The sequence below is a fragment of the Polypterus senegalus genome, chromosome 1 (genome assembly GCF_016835505.1).
Source record: "Polypterus senegalus isolate Bchr_013 chromosome 1, ASM1683550v1, whole genome shotgun sequence".
NCBI classification, from domain to species: domain Eukaryota; kingdom Metazoa; phylum Chordata; class Cladistia; order Polypteriformes; family Polypteridae; genus Polypterus; species Polypterus senegalus.
In genome coordinates, this window is record NC_053154.1 from 166,037,051 (window position 1) to 166,064,648 (window position 27,598).

The window sequence follows — 27,598 nt, forward strand, 5'->3', positions numbered from 1 at the left end:
GAACCACCTCACAACAGCTTGGGTCGACCCACTTTTCCAAAAGGAACAAGCATGCTAATAGAGGGTTGAGAGTTGGCTGAATTTTGATTCTTTCCTTCTCTACATTTGCATTGCCAAGTTAATAAAGATTTCAGAAGTTCCTATGTGGTTAGGCTGGCTGGTGGTGCCACCACTATACGAGCTTTTGAAAGCATAGTGCCCAGTGGAATGGCAGCAAGAACTCTAAGCTGAAATACATTTATCCCTTTAATGTATTTTAAGTTGAGCTGAAGATCCTTGTTGCGGAAATGCCACACTTAACCTTCTGAAGGTGAGAGCATTTCAGAAAGTCAAGAGAGTACAGAAGTGGGGATTGAACCCACGCAGGCATTCGACCAGTGGATCTTAAGTCCAATGCCTTACCCACTCGGCCATTCTGGTGGTACAATGGTGGAGTCCAATCAATCTTTGACTCCGCCTCACCATGAAACCTGTGCTCAGTCTTCTCACTCACTCAGAAGGAGCGACTCCCTCTTCAGGGGGAACATCTCACTTCCTTCACTTTGTTCCCATGTTTCGGATGTTTACATCGTGAAATCCTAAACCGATTCTGCTTCCTGAAGTGACACCTAACCATCTAGAGTGTAGCTCCCATCGCACTGAAAAGTGTGACAGATTCACTGGGATGAGTTGTTTGGATTTGAAACGATTGCAGTTGAGGAGTCGGGCTACTAATCATGGCACACTCTTAGCTTTTGGCAAATTAAGTGACCTTCCTGCCAGCTAGTGAAATTCAGCCAGGTGAGGTTATCCTGTGACGACGTCAGCTCTGAAAAGGTCCCACATTAATTTGGGAGGTTCGACTCCTCCTTAACCTCGTTTGGCATAAACTCAATTTGTCTGACTGTACTCAGAGAGAAAAAAGCGAATCCCGTATTAGTGTTCTGTGTGGAAACCACTCTGCCAAGCCTGACTATGGACCCTGGTAATGACAAAGAGGAGCAGATTTAATTATCGGCTACCTTCCGACTATCATGCCTGTTAAACAGTGTGTGCGTCAAACTGGTGTGTGTCTGTGGCAACAAATCCTAATCCTTGATAAGAAGGATGAGGCAGACCAGAATTAAGGTAGGAAGAACTCAATTAACTGCTGAACGTTGCAAAGCAAAGAATAGTTGCAATGGCTTTGTAGAACTTAATGTTTATTTGCAGACAACAGAACAAATACAATTACATAAAATAACTCACAAATAAAGGCTCAGAGAACGCTAAACAGGTAATTCCCAAAAAGGTCAGTAGATGGCAGCAGAAATTAACACAGCGCTATGCGTGCTTTCATTGACTAAAGGCACTAAATAAAACTTACGAAATATGTTAGCGCTGTACAGACTCAGACAAATCAATACTTAAGCAACTATTACCAAGTCTGCTTTCTTGAAGCTCTTATATATTAATAAAGAAGCAACATTTCTGAATGTACTTATACAGTTTTGAACGTTAAATTGAACACACTTTGACGTAAAGGGTTGTCTGAACTTGTTAGTAAAACAACGTTACGAGCTTTACCATTACTTGCAGAAAATTATTTCTAATAAAATAAACAGCAAAGCGTGACTTACAGACGCACACAAAGACAACAAACAATTGAATAAATGCGGGTGCGTGCAGACTCCTGAAAGTACAGCGTTTTCCGCGTATCAGATACAGAAAACAACACGTCCGCACGCACACGCATATATAACCTGTGAGCGTGATGACGCAATAAACAGCGTGCTCCGACTTTTGTACAGCCGCCCCCAAATTTGAGTAATACATTTGAAGCAATTCACTGGGTTCGTGTCATTCGTCTGGCATTTCCGGCAGTTCTATAAGCTTGCTCACTGGGCGAATATAAATATGATCCTTCACTTTGACTTCAACAACGCGAACTTTCCCATCATGACTAGGAATAACTTAAGTGACCTTTCCAACAGGCAAATAAGCCCTAGGCAACTGTGGATCGATAATTAGAACAATCTGTCCCACATTCAAGGAGGATGAGGAGTTCTTCTATTTATGTCGTTGTTGTAAATCAGGCAAGTAGCGCCTGATGAAGTTAGACCAAAAGTGGTCAGCCAAAACCTGGCTGTGTTTCCAGCGACGACGTCCCAGTAAATCACTAGCTCCATAGACTGCTTGTGGTAAGGAAGCATCCCGCCTCCCCATTAGCAAGAGATTTGAAATAACTGGCTCTGGATCAGCTACATCAGAAGAAACGTATCCAAGAGGTTTGGCATTGACAATGCCCTCCACTTCCACCAGCACTGTGTGGAGAACTTCCTCTGACACAGTGTGGTCCTTCAGTACTATATGTAGGGAGCTCTTCACAGATCTAATCTCTCGTTCCCATACTCCTCCAAAATGTGGAGCATGAGGTTGATTGAAATGAATTTCTATACTTTGCCTTGCAAGTTGTTCTTGAAGTGCAGTCTCCATAGTGGCAAAAGCTTCTTTAAGTTCTCGGCCCCCACCTTGGAAGTTATATTCCTCTATCAGCTACAATCTCATAAGGCTTACCACGACGAGCAATGAATTTTATGAGAGCTAGAAGCAATGAATCTGTGTTCATACTAGGAATGAGGTCTAAATGAACACATTGTGTATTGAGACACTTAAAAATGATGCCCCAGTGCTTTTCTAACCTTCTTCCTATTTTAATTGTAAATGGGCCAAAGCAGTCCACTCCCGTAGACCAGAAAGGCAGTTTTTGTATTCGTAGACGTGCATTTGGAAGATCGGCCATCTTAGGAATGACAGGCTGACCACGCCACCTGCGACATTCAACACAATGTCGTTGGTGACCTCTGATAGCCTGTCTTCCCTGAGGTATCCAGTAAGTTCTCCAAATTTTAGCAAATACTCGCTCTGGCCCAGGGTGATGTAAACGTTCATCATAATCACGAATCAGAATTTTAGTTATAGTATGATCAGGTGACAACACAATAGGATGTATTTCATCCTCCCCTAATTCTGATGCAGCCTTGCGAAGGCGACCTCCAACACGGATTAAATTCAATGTCTTATCATACTGAAGAGATAGATTGTATAAACGGCTAGTTTTTTGCAATGTATCACCTTCACTTAGCAATTTTACTTCTTCTGGAAAACTGTCCCGTTGGGCTCTCTGTAAAACAGCAACTTCAACTTTAATTCGTTCACTTGCAGATAGGGACACTGCAGCCACCCCATTTACAGCTAAATGAGTGGCTTGAATCAGATCTTCCCATTTTGTAAACAGAGAAAGATCAGATAATGTTGTATCAGCTACAGAGGTCAAACCACAGAACAAGGACTTCTTAATTTCCTCCGATTTAGCATCAATGGGCTTAGGGATCTCTGGCCAATTATCTGATGACAGAAGAAGAAAAGAAGGACCCTGATTCCACCTGCTCATTTGAGTTAATAACAACAAGGTCTTCCCTCTAGTAATGTCATCAGCAGGATTCTCTGTGGATTCAACATATCACCATTCTGCAGAAGTGGTGAGTTCCTGAATCTCTGCAATATGTGTTCCCACAAACACTTTGTAGTGGCAGGACTCAGAGTTAATCCAGTTCAATACTGTGGTGGAGTCAGCATGTGCTACGGGTTGTGCTGAAAGGTAAGACATGCCACTCATATGTGTCTGGAGAGTGATTTACATCCAGCTCTCTCCAGAGGGACCGTAATACTGGCTGATCTTCTGAAAGAAGTCTAATCTGATGAAACATGGCACAAATGTCTCCACTGACAGCTACCAGATATTCTCGGAACCTCAGAAGAACTCCAAGAAGTGATGAGCTCAGAGATGGACCTGGGAGCAGACTATTGTTGAGTGATTTATCCTGGTAGACAAATGAACAATTAAGTCAGCCAGCCTGGCTTTGTTATTGTGGTGAACCAGATGGTGAGGTATATACCTAGAATTGGTAGATTCAATTGCCTCTGTGCTGGTAATCTTCACAACATATCCCGCGTCCAAAAGTTTAACTTCGTTATTATATTCACTAGCTCTCTCAGGAACTGTTGTTAGCCGTCGTTCAGTACTTCTCAAAAGGCTCATTATTGTTGATGGTGATGCATGAAGGAAGGGAATGGTTTTCTTCCATAGCAGAGGTGTGGCATACCTCTATACTCCATTAACTTTTACACGGGTGGTTATGTTTCAAGAATTTCCGTAGCTTCTTTGTCTTGTTTAGACCTGGTCACATCTTTCTCTTGACGGAATGGAAAGGTGTCTAGTTGCCACAGCCTCTCTATATGATGATGGAGATTATGAATAGGCTGCTGAATTGAACTGTGCAAACATGAAACCTCACCATAAGCCTGCTGAAGGAGTTCAGCTGGGTCTTGTAATGTCCAGCCCAATTGAGTACGTACAGCAACTGGTCCCCCTGGGGGTCCCTGGCGCACTGACTTAATGGGTGTAATTAGCTGTGGATGGTCAGACCCAATTAATTGAATTGAAATGAATTTTTGTATATGACTTAAGCCATTGTTTTGTATAAAGGAATGTGTGATTGCCTAAGTATAAGAAGTTCTTCCATCAAACCCTATTTGAAGACCTCTCCACATTTTTATGGATATGAACAAGACTCAGAAAATAATTACACTGGCATTGTACAAAAGTCGGAGCACGCTGTTTATTGAGTCATCACGCTCACAGGTTATGTATGCGTGAGCGTGATTTAAGCGGAATTCCCCTAAGGTGTTTATACTTTCTTTGAAGGGATTCTAAACGATATGATTGCTCTGCTAAATTAAGCTGGTCGGCAATAAATGCGCTGTTGATACTGTACTGTTTTCTAGGATTACTGGCCGCTGATATTGCAAATTCCACTGTTGTACCCTTTAATTGTACAAAATCTTCTTGCCATTAGACAGTATTACCTGGATAACCTTTAGCATAATCTTACTGGAGCGATGGCTCTGATTGATGTACAACTTACTTGAGGAGGCACTGATTGTAAGAATACTTTGATTACTAACTTGTACTACATCATGGTGAACCTGAAGATGTTGTTCCCCACAGGTAGAACATGGTTTCGTCAATGTACATTTGTCTGGTTTATGCCCTCTGCCACATTTCCAGCATTGTTCTTTGTCCTTTATCCACTCCATCCGATGAACCGTGCCCAATTTGGTAAACTCTGAGCAAGCATTTAAATAATGCTCTTGATTATTACAATAAGGACAAAATGGTTTGAACCGCTCTCTCTTGATTGGCTTTGGAGGAATGCTGTCAGGTTCCTGTTGTATCTGGGGGGTATTCTTTTCACTACTAAGATAAACTGTAGAGACCTTAACAGGTGGTGTTTTTGCAGGTCTTGTTTCATGGCGTTCAGCTCCTTGGGATGAAGCCTGATACATGTCTGTTGCTCTCCGTGCCACTTGTAGTACCTGTGCTTTCCTTTCCAGCCAGTCAGCAAAGTCAATGAGTATATAAGTTTGGCTACTTCCACTCTGTATGATGCCCCGTGTTACACAATGTTCTGCAAAGGCATCTCTATAATTTGGTGGCAATTTTGTAAGCAGCCTATCTACATGGGATCCACACTGAAGCTCAATGTTAGCAGCACCGCCTAATGAGCTCAGAAAACCCACTAGTGTACTAACTGACAGTGCAAAGTCCTCAATGCCTTTAGCATCCTCTGATCTTACAGCAGGAGCATTCAAAATGGCACCCAATTCTGCTTCAATTAATTGCCATGGTTGACTATATCTCTGTTGTAGGGCATTCATTGCACTGGTATACGATTTAGAATCATGCAAATATCTCTTAGCAACTTGCAGTGCAGAGGGGAACTTAAGGTGATCAAGCAATACCTGATATTTGTAGTCTTCTGCAAGATGAGGATGAGGTCCCAGAAGGCTGTCTAATTCTTTTTTCAATAAGATAACGTCAGTTTCTTTACCTGAGCTGAATGTAGGGAGATTGGGTTTGGGAATGCCAAATAATGACACGATAGCCATTTGCATTAATCTTTGTAAATTAGGATCCAGTACAGGCTGATTAAATGCCTTAACTTGTCCTTGTCCTTGTGGAGGCTCAGATACCTGTTGTGGATACTGCGTGGAGGACAGAGGCACATAAGACTGTTCTAGATGAGGTATAGAGTATACAGGTTGCTGTAATTGTTGCCATTGCCTTGGGGCTAAAGGGGGAATACAGTAAGACTCACATTTTGGCTGGTGAAGAAATGGTTCCCAGAGGGGCTGGTGATGACCACATGTAGAAACTTGTTTGCGAGGGGACTGCATGTTTGAGAGGCATTGTGATAACTCTTCAACTGATTTGTGGTGAGAGGTAGCGAGCTGTATATGAGGACTTCTGGGTTCAAGCAAAGGCATTCTGGAGCTACGCTGAATGTGAGATTGTGGTTGTGGGAAGTTCATAGGTGGAAAGGTCCCTGCTTGTTGATTAATGGATTGTCTTTTTGAGATAATGTTCTGGCAGAAGAGATTGATGCAGAATCCATCATGTCCTGAAGCTCCTCCATCTGCAGACGAAGATCCATCCATTGTTCCTGCATGTATTGCCATTGAGTATTCTCTAATGTCCCTAAATTCAGCTGTTTCATAATCATTCCTGGGATTGTAACCGACTATGTAGTCCTCCAGATGTCCTGGGATGTGGCGGGTCCGGCTTGGACGGGAATTATGTGTTAGTGGCACCTCTCCTGTCTTTCTGGATGCTGCCATGGATGCTGGTACACACAAGTTTCCGGCTCGAAGGACCACTTGTTAAACAGTGTGTGTGTCAAACTGGTGTGTGTCTGTGGCACCAAATCCTAATCCTCGATAAGGATGAGGCAGACCAGAATTAAGGTAGGAAGAAATCAATTAACTGCTGAACGTTGCAAAGGAAAGAATAGTTGCAATGGCTTTGTAGAACTTAATGTTTATTTGCAGACAAATAATTATTTGTGGTTTCTAAAACAGAACAAATACAATAACATAAAATAACTAACAAATAAAGGCTAATAGAACGCAAAACAGGTAATTCCCAAAAACGTCAGTAGATGGCAGCAGAAATTAACAAAGCGCAATGCGTGCTTTCATTGACTAAAGGCACTAACTAAAACTTACGAAATATGTTAGCGCTATTACTAAGTCTGTTTTCTTGAAGATCTCATATATTAATAAAGAAGCAACATTTCTGAATATACTTATACAGTTTTGAACGTTATACTGAACAAACTTTGACATAAAGGGCTGTCTAAACTTGTTAGTAGCCTAAAACAACGTTACGAGCTTTACCATTAAAGCAGAAAATTATTTCTAATAAAATAAACTGCAAAGTGTGACTTACATCAAACAGACGCACACAAAGACAACAAACAATTGAATAAATGCGGGCAGTGTAATTATTTTCCGAGTCTTGTTCATATCCGTAAAAATGTGGAGATGTCTTCAAATAGGGTTTGATGGAAGAACTTCTTATACCTAGGAAATCACACATTCCTTTATACAAAACAATGGCTTGAGGACTAATTTAATGAGGATGTCTGTTGTCGCAATTTGGAGGGAGCCACTCTCCCTTGTCAATTCATTCCGATCATGAAAGACGACGTTTGCTGACCCCTGCTGGATTCCCGTATAAAACATCCAAATCCTGCGCTTACAGTGTGAGAGGAGTGTCCACAGATTTCAAAGGAGTGGGTGGAAAACCCGCAGAAGAGGTTAAGCCTGATAACAATTCGAATGCTCTTTTATGGACACGACCTAAGCCAATACTCATTATTTAACAGCTGGACAGGGACTGATTTTGCTAGAGGAATTCGGGTTTCCGGAAGAATAAAATGTTGAGATTTCGATGCTCTCTGTGACTAACTGCTCTCTGTAACGTTATTCTAAGCACGTTGCCGTTCTTAAGCAGGATTTTACACCGCAAAGTAGACTTTGATGAAGGTTGGCTGATTGGTAAAGTAAGGAGCAAGGCGTAAAGTCGTGACGTCTTGCGGGTTCGCCCTGCCTCGGGGAAGTCTGCGGCCAACGTGAACCTTCGATCTTTTCGGAAGGCTGGCTTTCTCTGACAGACTGTGCTGCGAACCGTTCTGATAGAATGGCAAAAAGGAAAAGGTTAAGGGCTAGAACAGACCTTTCGTCACTCTGAGTGACTGTTTGGGTTTTTGAGGAGGCGGGACTGTTGCCGCTTGTGCACTTGTCAAGTTTCTGCCAGCTTCATTCAAAGAACAACTCTAAGGCCAAGGCAACGTTGCCCTTGAAACACTGTCGCCTTTTGCCCTCAGCATTGGAGGTGCCTCCGTTGGATCCTTTTCTTTTTTTTTGCCGCGTTTCTACACAGGACAGGTGTCTACTTTTACAAACGTCAGATTGAGACGAGATTTAGAAAGGGGCCAAAGGGAGTAATGACACGAGCGGTTTGACTTCTGTTGAGCCGCCCGAAGCACGATTTCTTAGTCCGTTTTCATTTCTGCCGACTACACTTTCTTTAACTTATCGATGCACTTTCACGTGTCTCAAAATGCAAGCATTTTAGCCAGTGAAATGAAAAGAAAATAACCGAAATCTATGTAATTTACAACTTTCATTTTGCTATTTATCTCTTTTCCGGACAACGTGAAAGCTGGCCTGAGATCTTGACGATTGTGGGAATTTCACTTTAACACTCTGTCAAGCCCCTTCCCTCCAAATACTTATTCGGTCATTCCTTGTTAGAAGCAAAGGGTTTCCTGACCTCAAAAAACATGTTCATTTGAGAATGTGTTTAATAAACGTATTGATGATCATTGTGAACAAAATGCCCTCATAATTCCGTACATCTAGAAATTCTATCCTGTCTGAGGGATTTGGCGAAACCAGGAAAGATTTTCCGTTCCACCTCTCAAATGAATGTGTGGGTTGAACCGCTTAAAACACCATCTTGTGCCAACAGGTTTGAATGTGGAGAGGGACAAGGCCTTGGTGAGGTTTGAACTCACGACCCCTGGTTTACGAGACCAATGCTCTGCCTCTGAGCTACAAGGCCAAATCACCCTGAGGTAGAAGGCCGAACCACCTCACGACAGCTTGGGTCCACCCACTTTTCTGATAGGAACGAGCATGCTAATTGAGGGTTGAGAGTTGGCTACATTTTGATTCTTTCCTTCTCTACATTTGCATTGCCAAGTTAATAAAGATTGCAGAAGTTCCTGTGTGGTTTGGCTGGCTGGTGGTGCTACCACTATACGAGCTTTTGAAAGCATAGTGCCCAGTGGAATGGCAGCAAGAACTCTAAGCTGAAATACATTTATCCCTTTAATGTATTTTAAGTTGAGCGGAAGATCCTTGTTGCGAAAATGCCACACTTAACCTTCTGAAGGTGAGAACGTTTCACAAAGTCAAGAGTGTACAGAAGGGGTGCTCTTGAACAAGAGGCTACCAGAAGTGGGGATCGAACCCACGCGGGCATTCGCCCATTGGATCTTAAGTCCAACGCCTTAACCACTCGGCCATTCTGGTGGCACAAAGCTGGAGTCCAATCAATCTTTGTCTCCGCCTCACCATGAAACCTGTGCTAATTCTTCTCGCTCCTTTAAAATTGGTGGAGTCTCCTCTTCTGTTCTTGCGCAGGATTTCAGAAGGAGCGACTCCCTCTTCAGGGGGAACATCTTGCTTCCTTCACTTTGTTCCCATGTTTCGGATGTTTACATCGTGAAATCCTAAACCGATTCTGCTTCCTGAAGTGACACCTAACCATCCCGAGTATAGCTCCCGTCGCACTGAAAAGTGTGACAGATTCACTGGATGATTTGTTTGGATTTGAAACGATTGCAGTTGAGGAGTCGGCCGACTAATCATGGCACACTCTTAGTTTTTGGCAAATTAAGTGACCTTCCTGCCAGCTAGTGAACCTCAGCCAGGTGAGGTTATCCTGTGACGACGTCAGCTCTGAAAAGGTCCAACATTCATTTGGGAGGTTCGACTCCTCCTTAACCTCGTTTGGCATAAACTCAGTTTGTCTGACTGTACTCAGAGAAAAAAAGCGAATCCCGTATCAGTGTGGAAATCACTCTGCCAAGCCTGACTTTGGACCCTGGCAATGACAAAGAGGAGCAGATGTAATTAACGGCTACCTTCCGACGATCATGCCAGTGTAATTATTTTCCGAGTCTTGTTCATATCCGTAAAAATGTGGAGATGTCTTCAAATAGGGTTTGATGGAAGAACTTCTTATACCTAGGAAATCACACATTCCTTTATACAAAACAATGGCTTGAGGACTAATTTAATGAGGATGTCTGTTGTCGCAATTTGGAGGGAGCCACTCTCCCTTGTCAATTCATTCCGATCATGAAAGACGACGTTTGCTGACCCCTGCTGGATTCCCGTATAAAACATCCAAATCCTGCGCTTACAGTGTGAGAGGAGTGTCCACAGATTTCAAAGGAGTGGGTGGAAAACCCGCAGAAGAGGTTAAGCCTGATAACAATTCGAATGCTCTTTTATGGACACGACCTAAGCCAATACTCATTATTTAACAGCTGGACAGGGACTGATTTTGCTAGAGGAATTCGGGTTTCCGGAAGAATAAAATGTTGAGATTTCGATGCTCTCTGTGACTAACTGCTCTCTGTAACGTTATTCTAAGCACGTTGCCGTTCTTAAGCAGGATTTTACACCGCAAAGTAGACTTTGATGAAGGTTGGCTGATTGGTAAAGTAAGGAGCAAGGCGTAAAGTCGTGACGTCTTGCGGGTTCGCCCTGCCTCGGGGAAGTCTGCGGCCAACGTGAACCTTCGATCTTTTCGGAAGGCTGGCTTTCTCTGACAGACTGTGCTGCGAACCGTTCTGATAGAATGGCAAAAAGGAAAAGGTTAAGGGCTAGAACAGACCTTTCGTCACTCTGAGTGACTGTTTGGGTTTTTGAGGAGGCGGGACTGTTGCCGCTTGTGCACTTGTCAAGTTTCTGCCAGCTTCATTCAAAGAACAACTCTAAGGCCAAGGCAACGTTGCCCTTGAAACACTGTCGCCTTTTGCCCTCAGCATTGGAGGTGCCTCCGTTGGATCCTTTTTTTTTTTTGCCGCGTTTCTACACAGGACAGGTGTCTACTTTTACAAACGTCAGATTGAGACGAGATTTAGAAAGGGGCCAAAGGGAGTAATGACACGAGCGGCTTTTGACTTCTGTTGAGCCGCCCGAAGCACGATTTCTTAGTCCGTTTTCATTTCTGCCGACTACACTTTCTTTAACTTATCGATGCACTTTCACGTGTCTCAAAATGCAAGCATTTTAGCCAGTGAAATGAAAAGAAAATAACCGAAATCTATGTAATTTACAACTTTCATTTTGCTATTTATCTCTTTTCCGGACAACGTGAAAGCTGGCCTGAGATCTTGACGATTGTGGGAATTTCACTTTAACACTCTGTCAAGCCCCTTCCCTCCAAATACTTATTCGGTCATTCCTTGTTAGAAGCAAAGGGTTTCCTGACCTCAAAAAACATGTTCATTTGAGAATGTGTTTAATAAACGTATTGATGATCATTGTGAACAAAATGCCCTCATAATTCCGTACATCTAGAAATTCTATCCTGTCTGAGGGATTTGGCGAAACCAGGAAAGATTTTCCGTTCCACCTCTCAAATGAATGTGTGGGTTGAACCGCTTAAAACACCATCTTGTGCCAACAGGTTTGAATGTGGAGAGGGACAAGGCCTTGGTGAGGTTTGAACTCACGACCCCTGGTTTACGAGACCAATGCTCTGCCTCTGAGCTACAAGGCCAAATCACCCTGAGGTAGAAGGCCGAACCACCTCACGACAGCTTGGGTCCACCCACTTTTCTGATAGGAACGAGCATGCTAATTGAGGGTTGAGAGTTGGCTACATTTTGATTCTTTCCTTCTCTACATTTGCATTGCCAAGTTAATAAAGATTGCAGAAGTTCCTGTGTGGTTTGGCTGGCTGGTGGTGCTACCACTATACGAGCTTTTGAAAGCATAGTGCCCAGTGGAATGGCAGCAAGAACTCTAAGCTGAAATACATTTATCCCTTTAATGTATTTTAAGTTGAGCGGAAGATCCTTGTTGCGAAAATGCCACACTTAACCTTCTGAAGGTGAGAACGTTTCACAAAGTCAAGAGTGTACAGAAGGGGTGCTCTTGAACAAGAGGCTACCAGAAGTGGGGATCGAACCCACGGGCATTCGCCCATTGGATCTTAAGTCCAACGCCTTAACCACTCGGCCATTCTGGTGGCACAAAGCTGGAGTCCAATCAATCTTTGTCTCCGCCTCACCATGAAACCTGTGCTAATTCTTCTCGCTCCTTTAAAATTGGTGGAGTCTCCTCTTCTGTTCTTGCGCAGGATTTCAGAAGGAGCGACTCCCTCTTCAGGGGGAACATCTTGCTTCCTTCACTTTGTTCCCATGTTTGGATGTTTACATCGTGAAATCCTAAACCGATTCTGCTTCCTGAAGTGACACCTAACCATCCCGAGTATAGCTCCCGTCGCACTGAAAAGTGTGACAGATTCACTGGATGATTTGTTTGGATTTGAAACGATTGCAGTTGAGGAGTCGGCCGACTAATCATGGCACACTCTTAGTTTTTGGCAAATTAAGTGACCTTCCTGCCAGCTAGTGAACCTCAGCCAGGTGAGGTTATCCTGTGACGACGTCAGCTCTGAAAAGGTCCAACATTCATTTGGGAGGTTCGACTCCTCCTTAACCTCGTTTGGCATAAACTCAGTTTGTCTGACTGTACTCAGAGAAAAAGCGAATCCGTATCAGTGTGGAAATCACTCTGCCAAGCCTGACTTTGGACCCTGGCAATGACAAAGAGGAGCAGATGTAATTAACGGCTAACTTCCGCCGATCATGCCAGTGTAATTATTTTCCGAGTCTTGTTCATATCCGTAAAAATGTGGAGATGTCTTCAAATAGGGTTTGATGGAAGAACTTCTTATACCTAGGAAATCACACATTCCTTTATACAAAACAATGGCTTGAGGACTAATTTAATGAGGATGTCTGTTGTCGCAATTTGGAGGGAGCCACTCTCCCTTGTCAATTCATTCCGATCATGAAAGACGACGTTTGCTGACCCCTGCTGGATTCCCGTATAAAACATCCAAATCCTGCGCTTACAGTGTGAGAGGAGTGTCCACAGATTTCAAAGGAGTGGGTGGAAAACCCGCAGAAGAGGTTAAGCCTGATAACAATTCGAATGCTCTTTTATGGACACGACCTAAGCCAATACTCATTATTTAACAGCTGGACAGGGACTGATTTTGCTAGAGGAATTCGGGTTTCCGGAAGAATAAAATGTTGAGATTTCGATGCTCTCTGTGACTAACTGCTCTCTGTAACGTTATTCTAAGCACGTTGCCGTTCTTAAGCAGGATTTTACACCGCAAAGTAGACTTTGATGAAGGTTGGCTGATTGGTAAAGTAAGGAGCAAGGCGTAAAGTCGTGACGTCTTGCGGGTTCGCCCTGCCTCGGGGAAGTCTGCTGCCAACGTGAACCTTCGATCTTTTCGGAAGGCTGGCTTTCTCTGACAGACTGTGCTGCGAACCGTTCTGATAGAATGGCAAAAAGGAAAAGGTTAAGGGCTAGAACAGACCTTTCGTCACTCTGAGTGACTGTTTGGGTTTTTGAGGAGGCGGGACTGTTGCCGCTTGTGCACTTGTCAAGTTTCTGCCAGCTTCATTCAAAGAACAACTCTAAGGCCAAGGCAACGTTGCCCTTGAAACACTGTCGCCTTTTGCCCTCAGCATTGGAGGTGCCTCCGTTGGATCCTTTTCTTTTTTTTTGCCGCGTTTCTACACAGGACAGGTGTCTACTTTTACAAACGTCAGATTGAGACGAGATTTAGAAAGGGGCCAAAGGGAGTAATGACACGAGCGGCTTTTGACTTCTGTTGAGCCGCCCGAAGCACGATTTCTTAGTCCGTTTTCATTTCTGCCGACTACACTTTCTTTAACTTATCGATGCACTTTCACGTGTCTCAAAATGCAAGCATTTTAGCCAGTGAAATGAAAAGAAAATAACCGAAATCTATGTAATTTACAACTTTCATTTTGCTATTTATCTCTTTTCCGGACAACGTGAAAGCTGGCCTGAGATCTTGACGATTGTGGGAATTTCACTTTAACACTCTGTCAAGCCCCTTCCCTCCAAATACTTATTCGGTCATTCCTTGTTAGAAGCAAAGGGTTTCCTGACCTCAAAAAACATGTTCATTTGAGAATGTGTTTAATAAACGTATTGATGATCATTGTGAACAAAATGCCCTCATAATTCCGTACATCTAGAAATTCTATCCTGTCTGAGGGATTTGGCGAAACCAGGAAAGATTTTCCGTTCCACCTCTCAAATGAATGTGTGGGTTGAACCGCTTAAAACACCATCTTGTGCCAACAGGTTTGAATGTGGAGAGGGACAAGGCCTTGGTGAGGTTTGAACTCACGACCCCTGGTTTACGAGACCAATGCTCTGCCTCTGAGCTACAAGGCCAAATCACCCTGAGGTAGAAGGCCGAACCACCTCACGACAGCTTGGGTCCACCCACTTTTCTGATAGGAACGAGCATGCTAATTGAGGGTTGAGAGTTGGCTACATTTTGATTCTTTCCTTCTCTACATTTGCATTGCCAAGTTAATAAAGATTGCAGAAGTTCCTGTGTGGTTTGGCTGGCTGGTGGTGCTACCACTATACGAGCTTTTGAAAGCATAGTGCCCAGTGGAATGGCAGCAAGAACTCTAAGCTGAAATACATTTATCCCTTTAATGTATTTTAAGTTGAGCGGAAGATCCTTGTTGCGAAAATGCCACACTTAACCTTCTGAAGGTGAGAACGTTTCACAAAGTCAAGAGTGTACAGAAGGGGTGCTCTTGAACAAGAGGCTACCAGAAGTGGGGATCGAACCCACGCGGGCATTCGCCCATTGGATCTTAAGTCCAACGCCTTAACCACTCGGCCATTCTGGTGGCACAAAGCTGGAGTCCAATCAATCTTTGTCTCCGCCTCACCATGAAACCTGTGCTAATTCTTCTCGCTCCTTTAAAATTGGTGGAGTCTCCTCTTCTGTTCTTGCGCAGGATTTCAGAAGGAGCGACTCCCTCTTCAGGGGGAACATCTTGCTTCCTTCACTTTGTTCCCATGTTTCGGATGTTTACATCGTGAAATCCTAAACCGATTCTGCTTCCTGAAGTGACACCTAACCATCCCGAGTATAGCTCCCGTCGCACTGAAAAGTGTGACAGATTCACTGGGATGATTTGTTTGGATTTGAAACGATTGCAGTTGAGGAGTCGGCCGACTAATCATGGCACACTCTTAGTTTTTGGCAAATTAAGTGACCTTCCTGCCAGCTAGTGAACCTCAGCCAGGTGAGGTTATCCTGTGACGACGTCAGCTCTGAAAAGGTCCAACATTCATTTGGGAGGTTCGACTCCTCCTTAACCTCGTTTGGCATAAACTCAGTTTGTCTGACTGTACTCAGAGAAAAAAAGCGAATCCGTATCAGTGTGGAAATCACTCTGCCAAGCCTGACTTTGGACCCTGGCAATGACAAAGAGGAGCAGATGTAATTAACGGCTAACCTTCCACGATCATGCCAGTGTAATTATTTTCCGAGTCTTGTTCATATCCGTAAAAATGTGGAGATGTCTTCAAATAGGGTTTGATGGAAGAACTTCTTATACCTAGGAAATCACACATTCCTTTATACAAAACAATGGCTTGAGGACTAATTTAATGAGGATGTCTGTTGTCGCAATTTGGAGGGAGCCACTCTCCCTTGTCAATTCATTCCGATCATGAAAGACGACGTTTGCTGACCCCTGCTGGATTCCCGTATAAAACATCCAAATCCTGCGCTTACAGTGTGAGAGGAGTGTCCACAGATTTCAAAGGAGTGGGTGGAAAACCCGCAGAAGAGGTTAAGCCTGATAACAATTCGAATGCTCTTTTATGGACACGACCTAAGCCAATACTCATTATTTAACAGCTGGACAGGGACTGATTTTGCTAGAGGAATTCGGGTTTCCGGAAGAATAAAATGTTGAGATTTCGATGCTCTCTGTGACTAACTGCTCTCTGTAACGTTATTCTAAGCACGTTGCCGTTCTTAAGCAGGATTTTACACCGCAAAGTAGACTTTGATGAAGGTTGGCTGATTGGTAAAGTAAGGAGCAAGGCGTAAAGTCGTGACGTCTTGCGGGTTCGCCCTGCCTCGGGGAAGTCTGCGGCCAACGTGAACCTTCGATCTTTTCGGAAGGCTGGCTTTCTCTGACAGACTGTGCTGCGAACCGTTCTGATAGAATGGCAAAAAGGAAAAGGTTAAGGGCTAGAACAGACCTTTCGTCACTCTGAGTGACTGTTTGGGTTTTTGAGGAGGCGGGACTGTTGCCGCTTGTGCACTTGTCAAGTTTCTGCCAGCTTCATTCAAAGAACAACTCTAAGGCCAAGGCAACGTTGCCCTTGAAACACTGTCGCCTTTTGCCCTCAGCATTGGAGGTGCCTCCGTTGGATCCTTTTCTTTTTTTTTGCCGCGTTTCTACACAGGACAGGTGTCTACTTTTACAAACGTCAGATTGAGACGAGATTTAGAAAGGGGCCAAAGGGAGTAATGACACGAGCGGCTTTTGACTTCTGTTGAGCCGCCCGAAGCACGATTTCTTAGTCCGTTTTCATTTCTGCCGACTACACTTTCTTTAACTTATCGATGCACTTTCACGTGTCTCAAAATGCAAGATTTTAGCCAGTGAAATGAAAAGAAAATAACCGAAATCTATGTAATTTACAACTTTCATTTTGCTATTTATCTCTTTTCCGGACAACGTGAAAGCTGGCCTGAGATCTTGACGATTGTGGGAATTTCACTTTAACACTCTGTCAAGCCCCTTCCCTCCAAATACTTATTCGGTCATTCCTTGTTAGAAGCAAAGGGTTTCCTGACCTCAAAAAACATGTTCATTTGAGAATGTGTTTAATAAACGTATTGATGATCATTGTGAACAAAATGCCCTCATAATTCCGTACATCTAGAAATTCTATCCTGTCTGAGGGATTTGGCGAAACCAGGAAAGATTTTCCGTTCCACCTCTCAAATGAATGTGTGGGTTGAACCGCTTAAAACACCATCTTGTGCCAACAGGTTTGAATGTGGAGAGGGACAAGGCCTTGGTGAGGTTTGAACTCACGACCCCTGGTTTACGAGACCAATGCTCTGCCTCTGAGCTACAAGGCCAAATCACCCTGAGGTAGAAGGCCGAACCACCTCACGACAGCTTGGGTCCACCCACTTTTCTGATAGGAACGAGCATGCTAATTGAGGGTTGAGAGTTGGCTACATTTTGATTCTTTCCTTCTCTACATTTGCATTGCCAAGTTAATAAAGATTGCAGAAGTTCCTGTGTGGTTTGGCTGGCTGGTGGTGCTACCACTATACGAGCTTTTGAAAGCATAGTGCCCAGTGGAATGGCAGCAAGAACTCTAAGCTGAAATACATTTATCCCTTTAATGTATTTTAAGTTGAGCGGAAGATCCTTGTTGCGAAAATGCCACACTTAACCTTCTGAAGGTGAGAACGTTTCACAAAGTCAAGAGTGTACAGAAGGGGTGCTCTTGAACAAGAGGCTACCAGAAGTGGGGATCGAACCCACGCGGGCATTCGCCCATTGGATCTTAAGTCCAACGCCTTAACCACTCGGCCATTCTGGTGGCACAAAGCTGGAGTCCAATCAATCTTTGTCTCCGCCTCACCATGAAACCTGTGCTAATTCTTCTCGCTCCTTTAAAATTGGTGGAGTCTCCTCTTCTGTTCTTGCGCAGGATTTCAGAAGGAGCGACTCCCTCTTCAGGGGGAACATCTTGCTTCCTTCACTTTGTTCCCATGTTTCGGATGTTTACATCGTGAAATCCTAAACCGATTCTGCTTCCTGAAGTGACACCTAACCATCCCGAGTATAGCTCCCGTCGCACTGAAAAGTGTGACAGATTCACTGGATGATTTGTTTGGATTTGAAACGATTGCAGTTGAGGAGTCGGCCGACTAATCATGGCACACTCTTAGTTTTTGGCAAATTAAGTGACCTTCCTGCCAGCTAGTGAACCTCAGCCAGGTGAGGTTATCCTGTGACGACGTCAGCTCTGAAAAGGTCCAACATTCATTTGGGAGGTTCGACTCCTCCTTAACCTCGTTTGGCATAAACTCAGTTTGTCTGACTGTACTCAGAGAAAAAAAGCGAATCCGTATCAGTGTGGAAATCACTCTGCCAAGCCTGACTTTGGACCCTGGCAATGACAAAGAGGAGCAGATGTAATTAACGGCTACCTTCCGACGATCATGCCAGTGTAATTATTTTCCGAGTCTTGTTCATATCCGTAAAAATGTGGAGATGTCTTCAAATAGGGTTTGATGGAAGAACTTCTTATACCTAGGAAATCACACATTCCTTTATACAAAACAATGGCTTGAGGACTAATTTAATGAGGATGTCTGTTGTCGCAATTTGGAGGGAGCCACTCTCCCTTGTCAATTCATTCCGATCATGAAAGACGACGTTTGCTGACCCCTGCTGGATTCCCGTATAAAACATCCAAATCCTGCGCTTACAGTGTGAGAGGAGTGTCCACAGATTTCAAAGGAGTGGGTGGAAAACCCGCAGAAGAGGTTAAGCCTGATAACAATTCGAATGCTCTTTTATGGACACGACCTAAGCCAATACTCATTATTTAACAGCTGGACAGGGACTGATTTTGCTAGAGGAATTCGGGTTTCCGGAAGAATAAAATGTTGAGATTTCGATGCTCTCTGTGACTAACTGCTCTCTGTAACGTTATTCTAAGCACGTTGCCGTTCTTAAGCAGGATTTTACACCGCAAAGTAGACTTTGATGAAGGTTGGCTGATTGGTAAAGTAAGGAGCAAGGCGTAAAGTCGTGACGTCTTGCGGGTTCGCCCTGCCTCGGGGAAGTCTGCGCCAACGTGAACCTTCGATCTTTTCGGAAGGCTGGCTTTCTCTGACAGACTGTGCTGCGAACCGTTCTGATAGAATGGCAAAAAGGAAAAGGTTAAGGGCTAGAACAGACCTTTCGTCACTCTGAGTGACTGTTTGGGTTTTTGAGGAGGCGGGACTGTTGCCGCTTGTGCACTTGTCAAGTTTCTGCCAGCTTCATTCAAAGAACAACTCTAAGGCCAAGGCAACGTTGCCCTTGAAACACTGTCGCCTTTTGCCCTCAGCATTGGAGGTGCCTCCGTTGGATCCTTTTCTTTTTTTTTTTGCCGCGTTTCTACACAGGACAGGTGTCTACTTTTACAAACGTCAGATTGAGACGAGATTTAGAAAGGGGCCAAAGGGAGTAATGACACGAGCGGCTTTTGACTTCTGTTGAGCCGCCCGAAGCACGATTTCTTAGTCCGTTTTCATTTCTGCCGACTACACTTTCTTTAACTTATCGATGCACTTTCACGTGTCTCAAAATGCAAGCATTTTAGCCAGTGAAATGAAAAGAAAATAACCGAAATCTATGTAATTTACAACTTTCATTTTGCTATTTATCTCTTTTCCGGACAACGTGAAAGCTGGCCTGAGATCTTGACGATTGTGGGAATTTCACTTTAACACTCTGTCAAGCCCCTTCCCTCCAAATACTTATTCGGTCATTCCTTGTTAGAAGCAAAGGGTTTCCTGACCTCAAAAAACATGTTCATTTGAGAATGTGTTTAATAAACGTATTGATGATCATTGTGAACAAAATGCCCTCATAATTCCGTACATCTAGAAATTCTATCCTGTCTGAGGGATTTGGCGAAACCAGGAAAGATTTTCCGTTCCACCTCTCAAATGAATGTGTGGGTTGAACCGCTTAAAACACCATCTTGTGCCAACAGGTTTGAATGTGGAGAGGGACAAGGCCTTGGTGAGGTTTGAACTCACGACCCCTGGTTTACGAGACCAATGCTCTGCCTCTGAGCTACAAGGCCAAATCACCCTGAGGTAGAAGGCCGAACCACCTCACGACAGCTTGGGTCCACCCACTTTTCTGATAGGAACGAGCATGCTAATTGAGGGTTGAGAGTTGGCTACATTTTGATTCTTTCCTTCTCTACATTTGCATTGCCAAGTTAATAAAGATTGCAGAAGTTCCTGTGTGGTTTGGCTGGCTGGTGGTGCTACCACTATACGAGCTTTTGAAAGCATAGTGCCCAGTGGAATGGCAGCAAGAACTCTAAGCTGAAATACATTTATCCCTTTAATGTATTTTAAGTTGAGCGGAAGATCCTTGTTGAAAATGCCACACTTAACCTTCTGAAGGTGAGAACGTTTCACAAAGTCAAGAGTGTACAGAAGGGGTGCTCTTGAACAAGAGGCTACCAGAAGTGGGGATCGAACCCACGCGGGCATTCGCCCATTGGATCTTAAGTCCAACGCCTTAACCACTCGGCCATTCTGGTGGCACAAAGCTGGAGTCCAATCAATCTTTGTCTCCGCCTCACCATGAAACCTGTGCTAATTCTTCTCGCTCCTTTAAAATTGGTGGAGTCTCCTCTTCTGTTCTTGCGCAGGATTTCAGAAGGAGCGACTCCCTCTTCAGGGGGAACATCTTGCTTCCTTCACTTTGTTCCCATGTTTCGGATGTTTACATCGTGAAATCCTAAACCGATTCTGCTTCCTGAAGTGACACCTAACCATCCCGAGTATAGCTCCCGTCGCACTGAAAAGTGTGACAGATTCACTGGGATGATTTGTTTGGATTTGAAACGATTGCAGTTGAGGAGTCGGCCGACTAATCATGGCACACTCTTAGTTTTTGGCAAATTAAGTGACCTTCCTGCCAGCTAGTGAACCTCAGCCAGGTGAGGTTATCCTGTGACGACGTCAGCTCTGAAAAGGTCCAACATTCATTTGGGAGGTTCGACTCCTCCTTAACCTCGTTTGGCATAAACTCAGTTTGTCTGACTGTACTCAGAGAAAAAAAGCGAATCCCGTATCAGTGTGGAAATCACTCTGCCAAGCCTGACTTTGGACCCTGGCAATGACAAAGAGGAGCAGATGTAATTAACGGCTACCTTCCGGCGATCATGCCAGTGTAATTATTTTCCGAGTCTTGTTCATATCCGTAAAAATGTGGAGATGTCTTCAAATAGGGTTTGATGGAAGAACTTCTTATACCTAGGAAATCACACATTCCTTTATACAAAACAATGGCTTGAGGACTAATTTAATGAGGATGTCTGTTGTCGCAATTTGGAGGGAGCCACTCTCCCTTGTCAATTCATTCCGATCATGAAAGACGACGTTTGCTGACCCCTGCTGGATTCCCGTATAAAACATCCAAATCCTGCGCTTACAGTGTGAGAGGAGTGTCCACAGATTTCAAAGGAGTGGGTGGAAAACCCGCAGAAGAGGTTAAGCCTGATAACAATTCGAATGCTCTTTTATGGACACGACCTAAGCCAATACTCATTATTTAACAGCTGGACAGGGACTGATTTTGCTAGAGGAATTCGGGTTTCCGGAAGAATAAAATGTTGAGATTTCGATGCTCTCTGTGACTAACTGCTCTCTGTAACGTTATTCTAAGCACGTTGCCGTTCTTAAGCAGGATTTTACACCGCAAAGTAGACTTTGATGAAGGTTGGCTGATTGGTAAAGTAAGGAGCAAGGCGTAAAGTCGTGACGTCTTGCGGGTTCGCCCTGCCTCGGGGAAGTCTGCGCCAACGTGAACCTTCGATCTTTTCGGAAGGCTGGCTTTCTCTGACAGACTGTGCTGCGAACCGTTCTGATAGAATGGCAAAAAGGAAAAGGTTAAGGGCTAGAACAGACCTTTCGTCACTCTGAGTGACTGTTTGGGTTTTTGAGGAGGCGGGACTGTTGCCGCTTGTGCACTTGTCAAGTTTCTGCCAGCTTCATTCAAAGAACAACTCTAAGGCCAAGGCAACGTTGCCCTTGAAACACTGTCGCCTTTTGCCCTCAGCATTGGAGGTGCCTCCGTTGGATCCTTTTCTTTTTTTTTGCCGCGTTTCTACACAGGACAGGTGTCTACTTTTACAAACGTCAGATTGAGACGAGATTTAGAAAGGGGCCAAAGGGAGTAATGACACGAGCGGCTTTTGACTTCTGTTGAGCCGCCCGAAGCACGATTTCTTAGTCCGTTTTCATTTCTGCCGACTACACTTTCTTTAACTTATCGATGCACTTTCACGTGTCTCAAAATGCAAGCATTTTAGCCAGTGAAATGAAAAGAAAATAACCGAAATCTATGTAATTTACAACTTTCATTTTGCTATTTATCTCTTTTCCGGACAACGTGAAAGCTGGCCTGAGATCTTGACGATTGTGGGAATTTCACTTTAACACTCTGTCAAGCCCCTTCCCTCCAAATACTTATTCGGTCATTCCTTGTTAGAAGCAAAGGGTTTCCTGACCTCAAAAAACATGTTCATTTGAGAATGTGTTTAATAAACGTATTGATGATCATTGTGAACAAAATGCCCTCATAATTCCGTACATCTAGAAATTCTATCCTGTCTGAGGGATTTGGCGAAACCAGGAAAGATTTTCCGTTCCACCTCTCAAATGAATGTGTGGGTTGAACCGCTTAAAACACCATCTTGTGCCAACAGGTTTGAATGTGGAGAGGGACAAGGCCTTGGTGAGGTTTGAACTCACGACCCCTGGTTTACGAGACCAATGCTCTGCCTCTGAGCTACAAGGCCAAATCACCCTGAGGTAGAAGGCCGAACCACCTCACGACAGCTTGGGTCCACCCACTTTTCTGATAGGAACGAGCATGCTAATTGAGGGTTGAGAGTTGGCTACATTTTGATTCTTTCCTTCTCTACATTTGCATTGCCAAGTTAATAAAGATTGCAGAAGTTCCTGTGTGGTTTGGCTGGCTGGTGGTGCTACCACTATACGAGCTTTTGAAAGCATAGTGCCCAGTGGAATGGCAGCAAGAACTCTAAGCTGAAATACATTTATCCCTTTAATGTATTTTAAGTTGAGCGGAAGATCCTTGTTGCGAAAATGCCACACTTAACCTTCTGAAGGTGAGAACGTTTCACAAAGTCAAGAGTGTACAGAAGGGGTGCTCTTGAACAAGAGGCTACCAGAAGTGGGGATCGAACCCACGCGGGCATTCGCCCATTGGATCTTAAGTCCAACGCCTTAACCACTCGGCCATTCTGGTGGCACAAAGCTGGAGTCCAATCAATCTTTGTCTCCGCCTCACCATGAAACCTGTGCTAATTCTTCTCGCTCCTTTAAAATTGGTGGAGTCTCCTCTTCTGTTCTTGCGCAGGATTTCAGAAGGAGCGACTCCCTCTTCAGGGGGAACATCTTGCTTCCTTCACTTTGTTCCCATGTTTGGATGTTTACATCGTGAAATCCTAAACCGATTCTGCTTCCTGAAGTGACACCTAACCATCCCGAGTATAGCTCCCGTCGCACTGAAAAGTGTGACAGATTCACTGGGATGATTTGTTTGGATTTGAAACGATTGCAGTTGAGGAGTCGGCCGACTAATCATGGCACACTCTTAGTTTTTGGCAAATTAAGTGACCTTCCTGCCAGCTAGTGAACCTCAGCCAGGTGAGGTTATCCTGTGACGACGTCAGCTCTGAAAAGGTCCAACATTCATTTGGGAGGTTCGACTCCTCCTTAACCTCGTTTGGCATAAACTCAGTTTGTCTGACTGTACTCAGAGAAAAAACGAATCCGTATCAGTGTGGAAATCACTCTGCCAAGCCTGACTTTGGACCCTGGCAATGACAAAGAGGAGCAGATGTAATTAACGGCTACCTTCCGACGATCATGCCAGTGTAATTATTTTCCGAGTCTTGTTCATATCCGTAAAAATGTGGAGATGTCTTCAAATAGGGTTTGATGGAAGAACTTCTTATACCTAGGAAATCACACATTCCTTTATACAAAACAATGGCTTGAGGACTAATTTAATGAGGATGTCTGTTGTCGCAATTTGGAGGGAGCCACTCTCCCTTGTCAATTCATTCCGATCATGAAAGACGACGTTTGCTGACCCCTGCTGGATTCCCGTATAAAACATCCAAATCCTGCGCTTACAGTGTGAGAGGAGTGTCCACAGATTTCAAAGGAGTGGGTGGAAAACCCGCAGAAGAGGTTAAGCCTGATAACAATTCGAATGCTCTTTTATGGACACGACCTAAGCCAATACTCATTATTTAACAGCTGGACAGGGACTGATTTTGCTAGAGGAATTCGGGTTTCCGGAAGAATAAAATGTTGAGATTTCGATGCTCTCTGTGACTAACTGCTCTCTGTAACGTTATTCTAAGCACGTTGCCGTTCTTAAGCAGGATTTTACACCGCAAAGTAGACTTTGATGAAGGTTGGCTGATTGGTAAAGTAAGGAGCAAGGCGTAAAGTCGTGACGTCTTGCGGGTTCGCCCTGCCTCGGGGAAGTCTGCGGCAGGGCGTGAACCTTCGATCTTTTCGGAAGGCTGGCTTTCTCTGACAGACTGTGCTGCGAACCGTTCTGATAGAATGGCAAAAAGGAAAAGGTTAAGGGCTAGAACAGACCTTTCGTCACTCTGAGTGACTGTTTGGGTTTTTGAGGAGGCGGGACTGTTGCCGCTTGTGCACTTGTCAAGTTTCTGCCAGCTTCATTCAAAGAACAACTCTAAGGCCAAGGCAACGTTGCCCTTGAAACACTGTCGCCTTTTGCCCTCAGCATTGGAGGTGCCTCCGTTGGATCCTTTTCTTTTTTTTTGCGCGTTTCTACACAGGACAGGTGTCTACTTTTACAAACGTCAGATTGAGACGAGATTTAGAAAGGGGCCAAAGGGAGTAATGACACGGCGGCTTTTGACTTCTGTTGAGCCGCCCGAAGCACGATTTCTTAGTCCGTTTTCATTTCTGCCGACTACACTTTCTTTAACTTATCGATGCACTTTCACGTGTCTCAAAATGCAAGCATTTTAGCCAGTGAAATGAAAAGAAAATAACCGAAATCTATGTAATTTACAACTTTCATTTTGCTATTTATCTCTTTTCCGGACAACGTGAAAGCTGGCCTGAGATCTTGACGATTGTGGGAATTTCACTTTAACACTCTGTCAAGCCCCTTCCCTCCAAATACTTATTCGGTCATTCCTTGTTAGAAGCAAAGGGTTTCCTGACCTCAAAAAACATGTTCATTTGAGAATGTGTTTAATAAACGTATTGATGATCATTGTGAACAAAATGCCCTCATAATTCCGTACATCTAGAAATTCTATCCTGTCTGAGGGATTTGGCGAAACCAGGAAAGATTTTCCGTTCCACCTCTCAAATGAATGTGTGGGTTGAACCGCTTAAAACACCATCTTGTGCCAACAGGTTTGAATGTGGAGAGGGACAAGGCCTTGGTGAGGTTTGAACTCACGACCCCTGGTTTACGAGACCAATGCTCTGCCTCTGAGCTACAAGGCCAAATCACCCTGAGGTAGAAGGCCGAACCACCTCACGACAGCTTGGGTCCACCCACTTTTCTGATAGGAACGAGCATGCTAATTGAGGGTTGAGAGTTGGCTACATTTTGATTCTTTCCTTCTCTACATTTGCATTGCCAAGTTAATAAAGATTGCAGAAGTTCCTGTGTGGTTTGGCTGGCTGGTGGTGCTACCACTATACGAGCTTTTGAAAGCATAGTGCCCAGTGGAATGGCAGCAAGAACTCTAAGCTGAAATACATTTATCCCTTTAATGTATTTTAAGTTGAGCGGAAGATCCTTGTTGCGAAAATGCCACACTTAACCTTCTGAAGGTGAGAACGTTTCACAAAGTCAAGAGTGTACAGAAGGGGTGCTCTTGAACAAGAGGCTACCAGAAGTGGGGATCGAACCCACGCGGGCATTCGCCCATTGGATCTTAAGTCCAACGCCTTAACCACTCGGCCATTCTGGTGGCACAAAGCTGGAGTCCAATCAATCTTTGTCTCCGCCTCACCATGAAACCTGTGCTAATTCTCTCGCTCCTTTAAAATTGGTGGAGTCTCCTCTTCTGTTCTTGCGCAGGATTTCAGAAGGAGCGACTCCCTCTTCAGGGGGAACATCTTGCTTCCTTCACTTTGTTCCCATGTTTGGATGTTTACATCGTGAAATCCTAAACCGATTCTGCTTCCTGAAGTGACACCTAACCATCCCGAGTATAGCTCCCGTCGCACTGAAAAGTGTGACAGATTCACTGGGATGATTTGTTTGGATTTGAAACGATTGCAGTTGAGGAGTCGGCCGACTAATCATGGCACACTCTTAGTTTTTGGCAAATTAAGTGACCTTCCTGCCAGCTAGTGAACCTCAGCCAGGTGAGGTTATCCTGTGACGACGTCAGCTCTGAAAAGGTCCAACATTCATTTGGGAGGTTCGACTCCTCCTTAACCTCGTTTGGCATAAACTCAGTTTGTCTGACTGTACTCAGAGAAAAAAAGCGAATCCCGTATCAGTGTGGAAATCACTCTGCCAAGCCTGACTTTGGACCCTGGCAATGACAAAGAGGAGCAGATGTAATTAACGGCTACCTTCCGACGATCATGCCAGTGTAATTATTTTCCGAGTCTTGTTCATATCCGTAAAAATGTGGAGATGTCTTCAAATAGGGTTTGATGGAAGAACTTCTTATACCTAGGAAATCACACATTCCTTTATACAAAACAATGGCTTGAGGACTAATTTAATGAGGATGTCTGTTGTCGCAATTTGGAGGGAGCCACTCTCCCTTGTCAATTCATTCCGATCATGAAAGACGACGTTTGCTGACCCCTGCTGGATCCCGTATAAAACATCCAAATCCTGCGCTTACAGTGTGAGAGGAGTGTCCACAGATTTCAAAGGAGTGGGTGGAAAACCCGCAGAAGAGGTTAAGCCTGATAACAATTCGAATGCTCTTTTATGGACACGACCTAAGCCAATACTCATTATTTAACAGCTGGACAGGGACTGATTTTGCTAGAGGAATTCGGGTTTCCGGAAGAATAAAATGTTGAGATTTCGATGCTCTCTGTGACTAACTGCTCTCTGTAACGTTATTCTAAGCACGTTGCCGTTCTTAAGCAGGATTTTACACCGCAAAGTAGACTTTGATGAAGGTTGCCTGATTGGTAAAGTAAGGAGCAAGGCGTAAAGTCGTGACGTCTTGCGGGTTCGCCCTGCCTCGGGAAGTCTGCGCCAACGTGAACCTTCGATCTTTTCGGAAGGCTGGCTTTCTCTGACAGACTGTGCTGCGAACCGTTCTGATAGAATGGCAAAAAGGAAAAGGTTAAGGGCTAGAACAGACCTTTCGTCACTCTGAGTGACTGTTTGGGTTTTTGAGGAGGCGGGACTGTTGCCGCTTGTGCACTTGTCAAGTTTCTGCCAGCTTCATTCAAAGAACAACTCTAAGGCCAAGGCAACGTTGCCCTTGAAACACTGTCGCCTTTTGCCCTCAGCATTGGAGGTGCCTCCGTTGGATCCTTTTCTTTTTTTTTTGCGCGTTTCTACACAGGACAGGTGTCTACTTTTACAAACGTCAGATTGAGACGAGATTTAGAAAGGGGCCAAAGGGAGTAATGACACGAGCGGCTTTTGACTTCTGTTGAGCCGCCCGAAGCACGATTTCTTAGTCCGTTTTCATTTCTGCCGACTACACTTTC

General features: G+C 44.2%; 14 non-coding genes across 14 annotated transcripts; all 14 read right to left on the reverse strand.

Annotated features, from left to right (window-relative positions):
- Window positions 1-8,917: 8,917 nt before the first annotated feature.
- Window positions 8,918-8,989, reverse strand: trnat-cgu. The gene has a single exon. It is a non-coding gene; the product is annotated as a tRNA-Thr (tRNA).
- Window positions 8,990-9,379: 390 nt separating this feature from the next.
- Window positions 9,380-9,462, reverse strand: trnal-uaa. Its single transcript has one exon. It is a non-coding gene; the product is annotated as a tRNA-Leu (tRNA).
- Window positions 9,463-11,653: 2,191 nt separating this feature from the next.
- On the reverse strand, window positions 11,654-11,725 carry trnat-cgu. The gene has a single exon. It is a non-coding gene; the product is annotated as a tRNA-Thr (tRNA).
- A 390-nt stretch (window positions 11,726-12,115) lies between these two features.
- trnal-uaa lies at window positions 12,116-12,196 on the reverse strand. Its single transcript has one exon. It is a non-coding gene; the product is annotated as a tRNA-Leu (tRNA).
- A 2,189-nt stretch (window positions 12,197-14,385) lies between these two features.
- trnat-cgu lies at window positions 14,386-14,457 on the reverse strand. Its single transcript has one exon. It is a non-coding gene; the product is annotated as a tRNA-Thr (tRNA).
- A 390-nt stretch (window positions 14,458-14,847) lies between these two features.
- Window positions 14,848-14,930, reverse strand: trnal-uaa. Its single transcript has one exon. It is a non-coding gene; the product is annotated as a tRNA-Leu (tRNA).
- Window positions 14,931-17,122: 2,192 nt separating this feature from the next.
- Window positions 17,123-17,194, reverse strand: trnat-cgu. Its single transcript has one exon. It is a non-coding gene; the product is annotated as a tRNA-Thr (tRNA).
- A 390-nt stretch (window positions 17,195-17,584) lies between these two features.
- trnal-uaa lies at window positions 17,585-17,667 on the reverse strand. Its single transcript has one exon. It is a non-coding gene; the product is annotated as a tRNA-Leu (tRNA).
- Window positions 17,668-19,860: 2,193 nt separating this feature from the next.
- On the reverse strand, window positions 19,861-19,932 carry trnat-cgu. The gene has a single exon. It is a non-coding gene; the product is annotated as a tRNA-Thr (tRNA).
- A 388-nt stretch (window positions 19,933-20,320) lies between these two features.
- trnal-uaa lies at window positions 20,321-20,403 on the reverse strand. Its single transcript has one exon. It is a non-coding gene; the product is annotated as a tRNA-Leu (tRNA).
- Window positions 20,404-22,596: 2,193 nt separating this feature from the next.
- Window positions 22,597-22,668, reverse strand: trnat-cgu. The gene has a single exon. It is a non-coding gene; the product is annotated as a tRNA-Thr (tRNA).
- Window positions 22,669-23,058: 390 nt separating this feature from the next.
- trnal-uaa lies at window positions 23,059-23,141 on the reverse strand. Its single transcript has one exon. It is a non-coding gene; the product is annotated as a tRNA-Leu (tRNA).
- A 2,189-nt stretch (window positions 23,142-25,330) lies between these two features.
- trnat-cgu lies at window positions 25,331-25,402 on the reverse strand. The gene has a single exon. It is a non-coding gene; the product is annotated as a tRNA-Thr (tRNA).
- A 390-nt stretch (window positions 25,403-25,792) lies between these two features.
- trnal-uaa lies at window positions 25,793-25,875 on the reverse strand. The gene has a single exon. It is a non-coding gene; the product is annotated as a tRNA-Leu (tRNA).
- Between the last annotated feature and the right edge of the window lie 1,723 nt (window positions 25,876-27,598).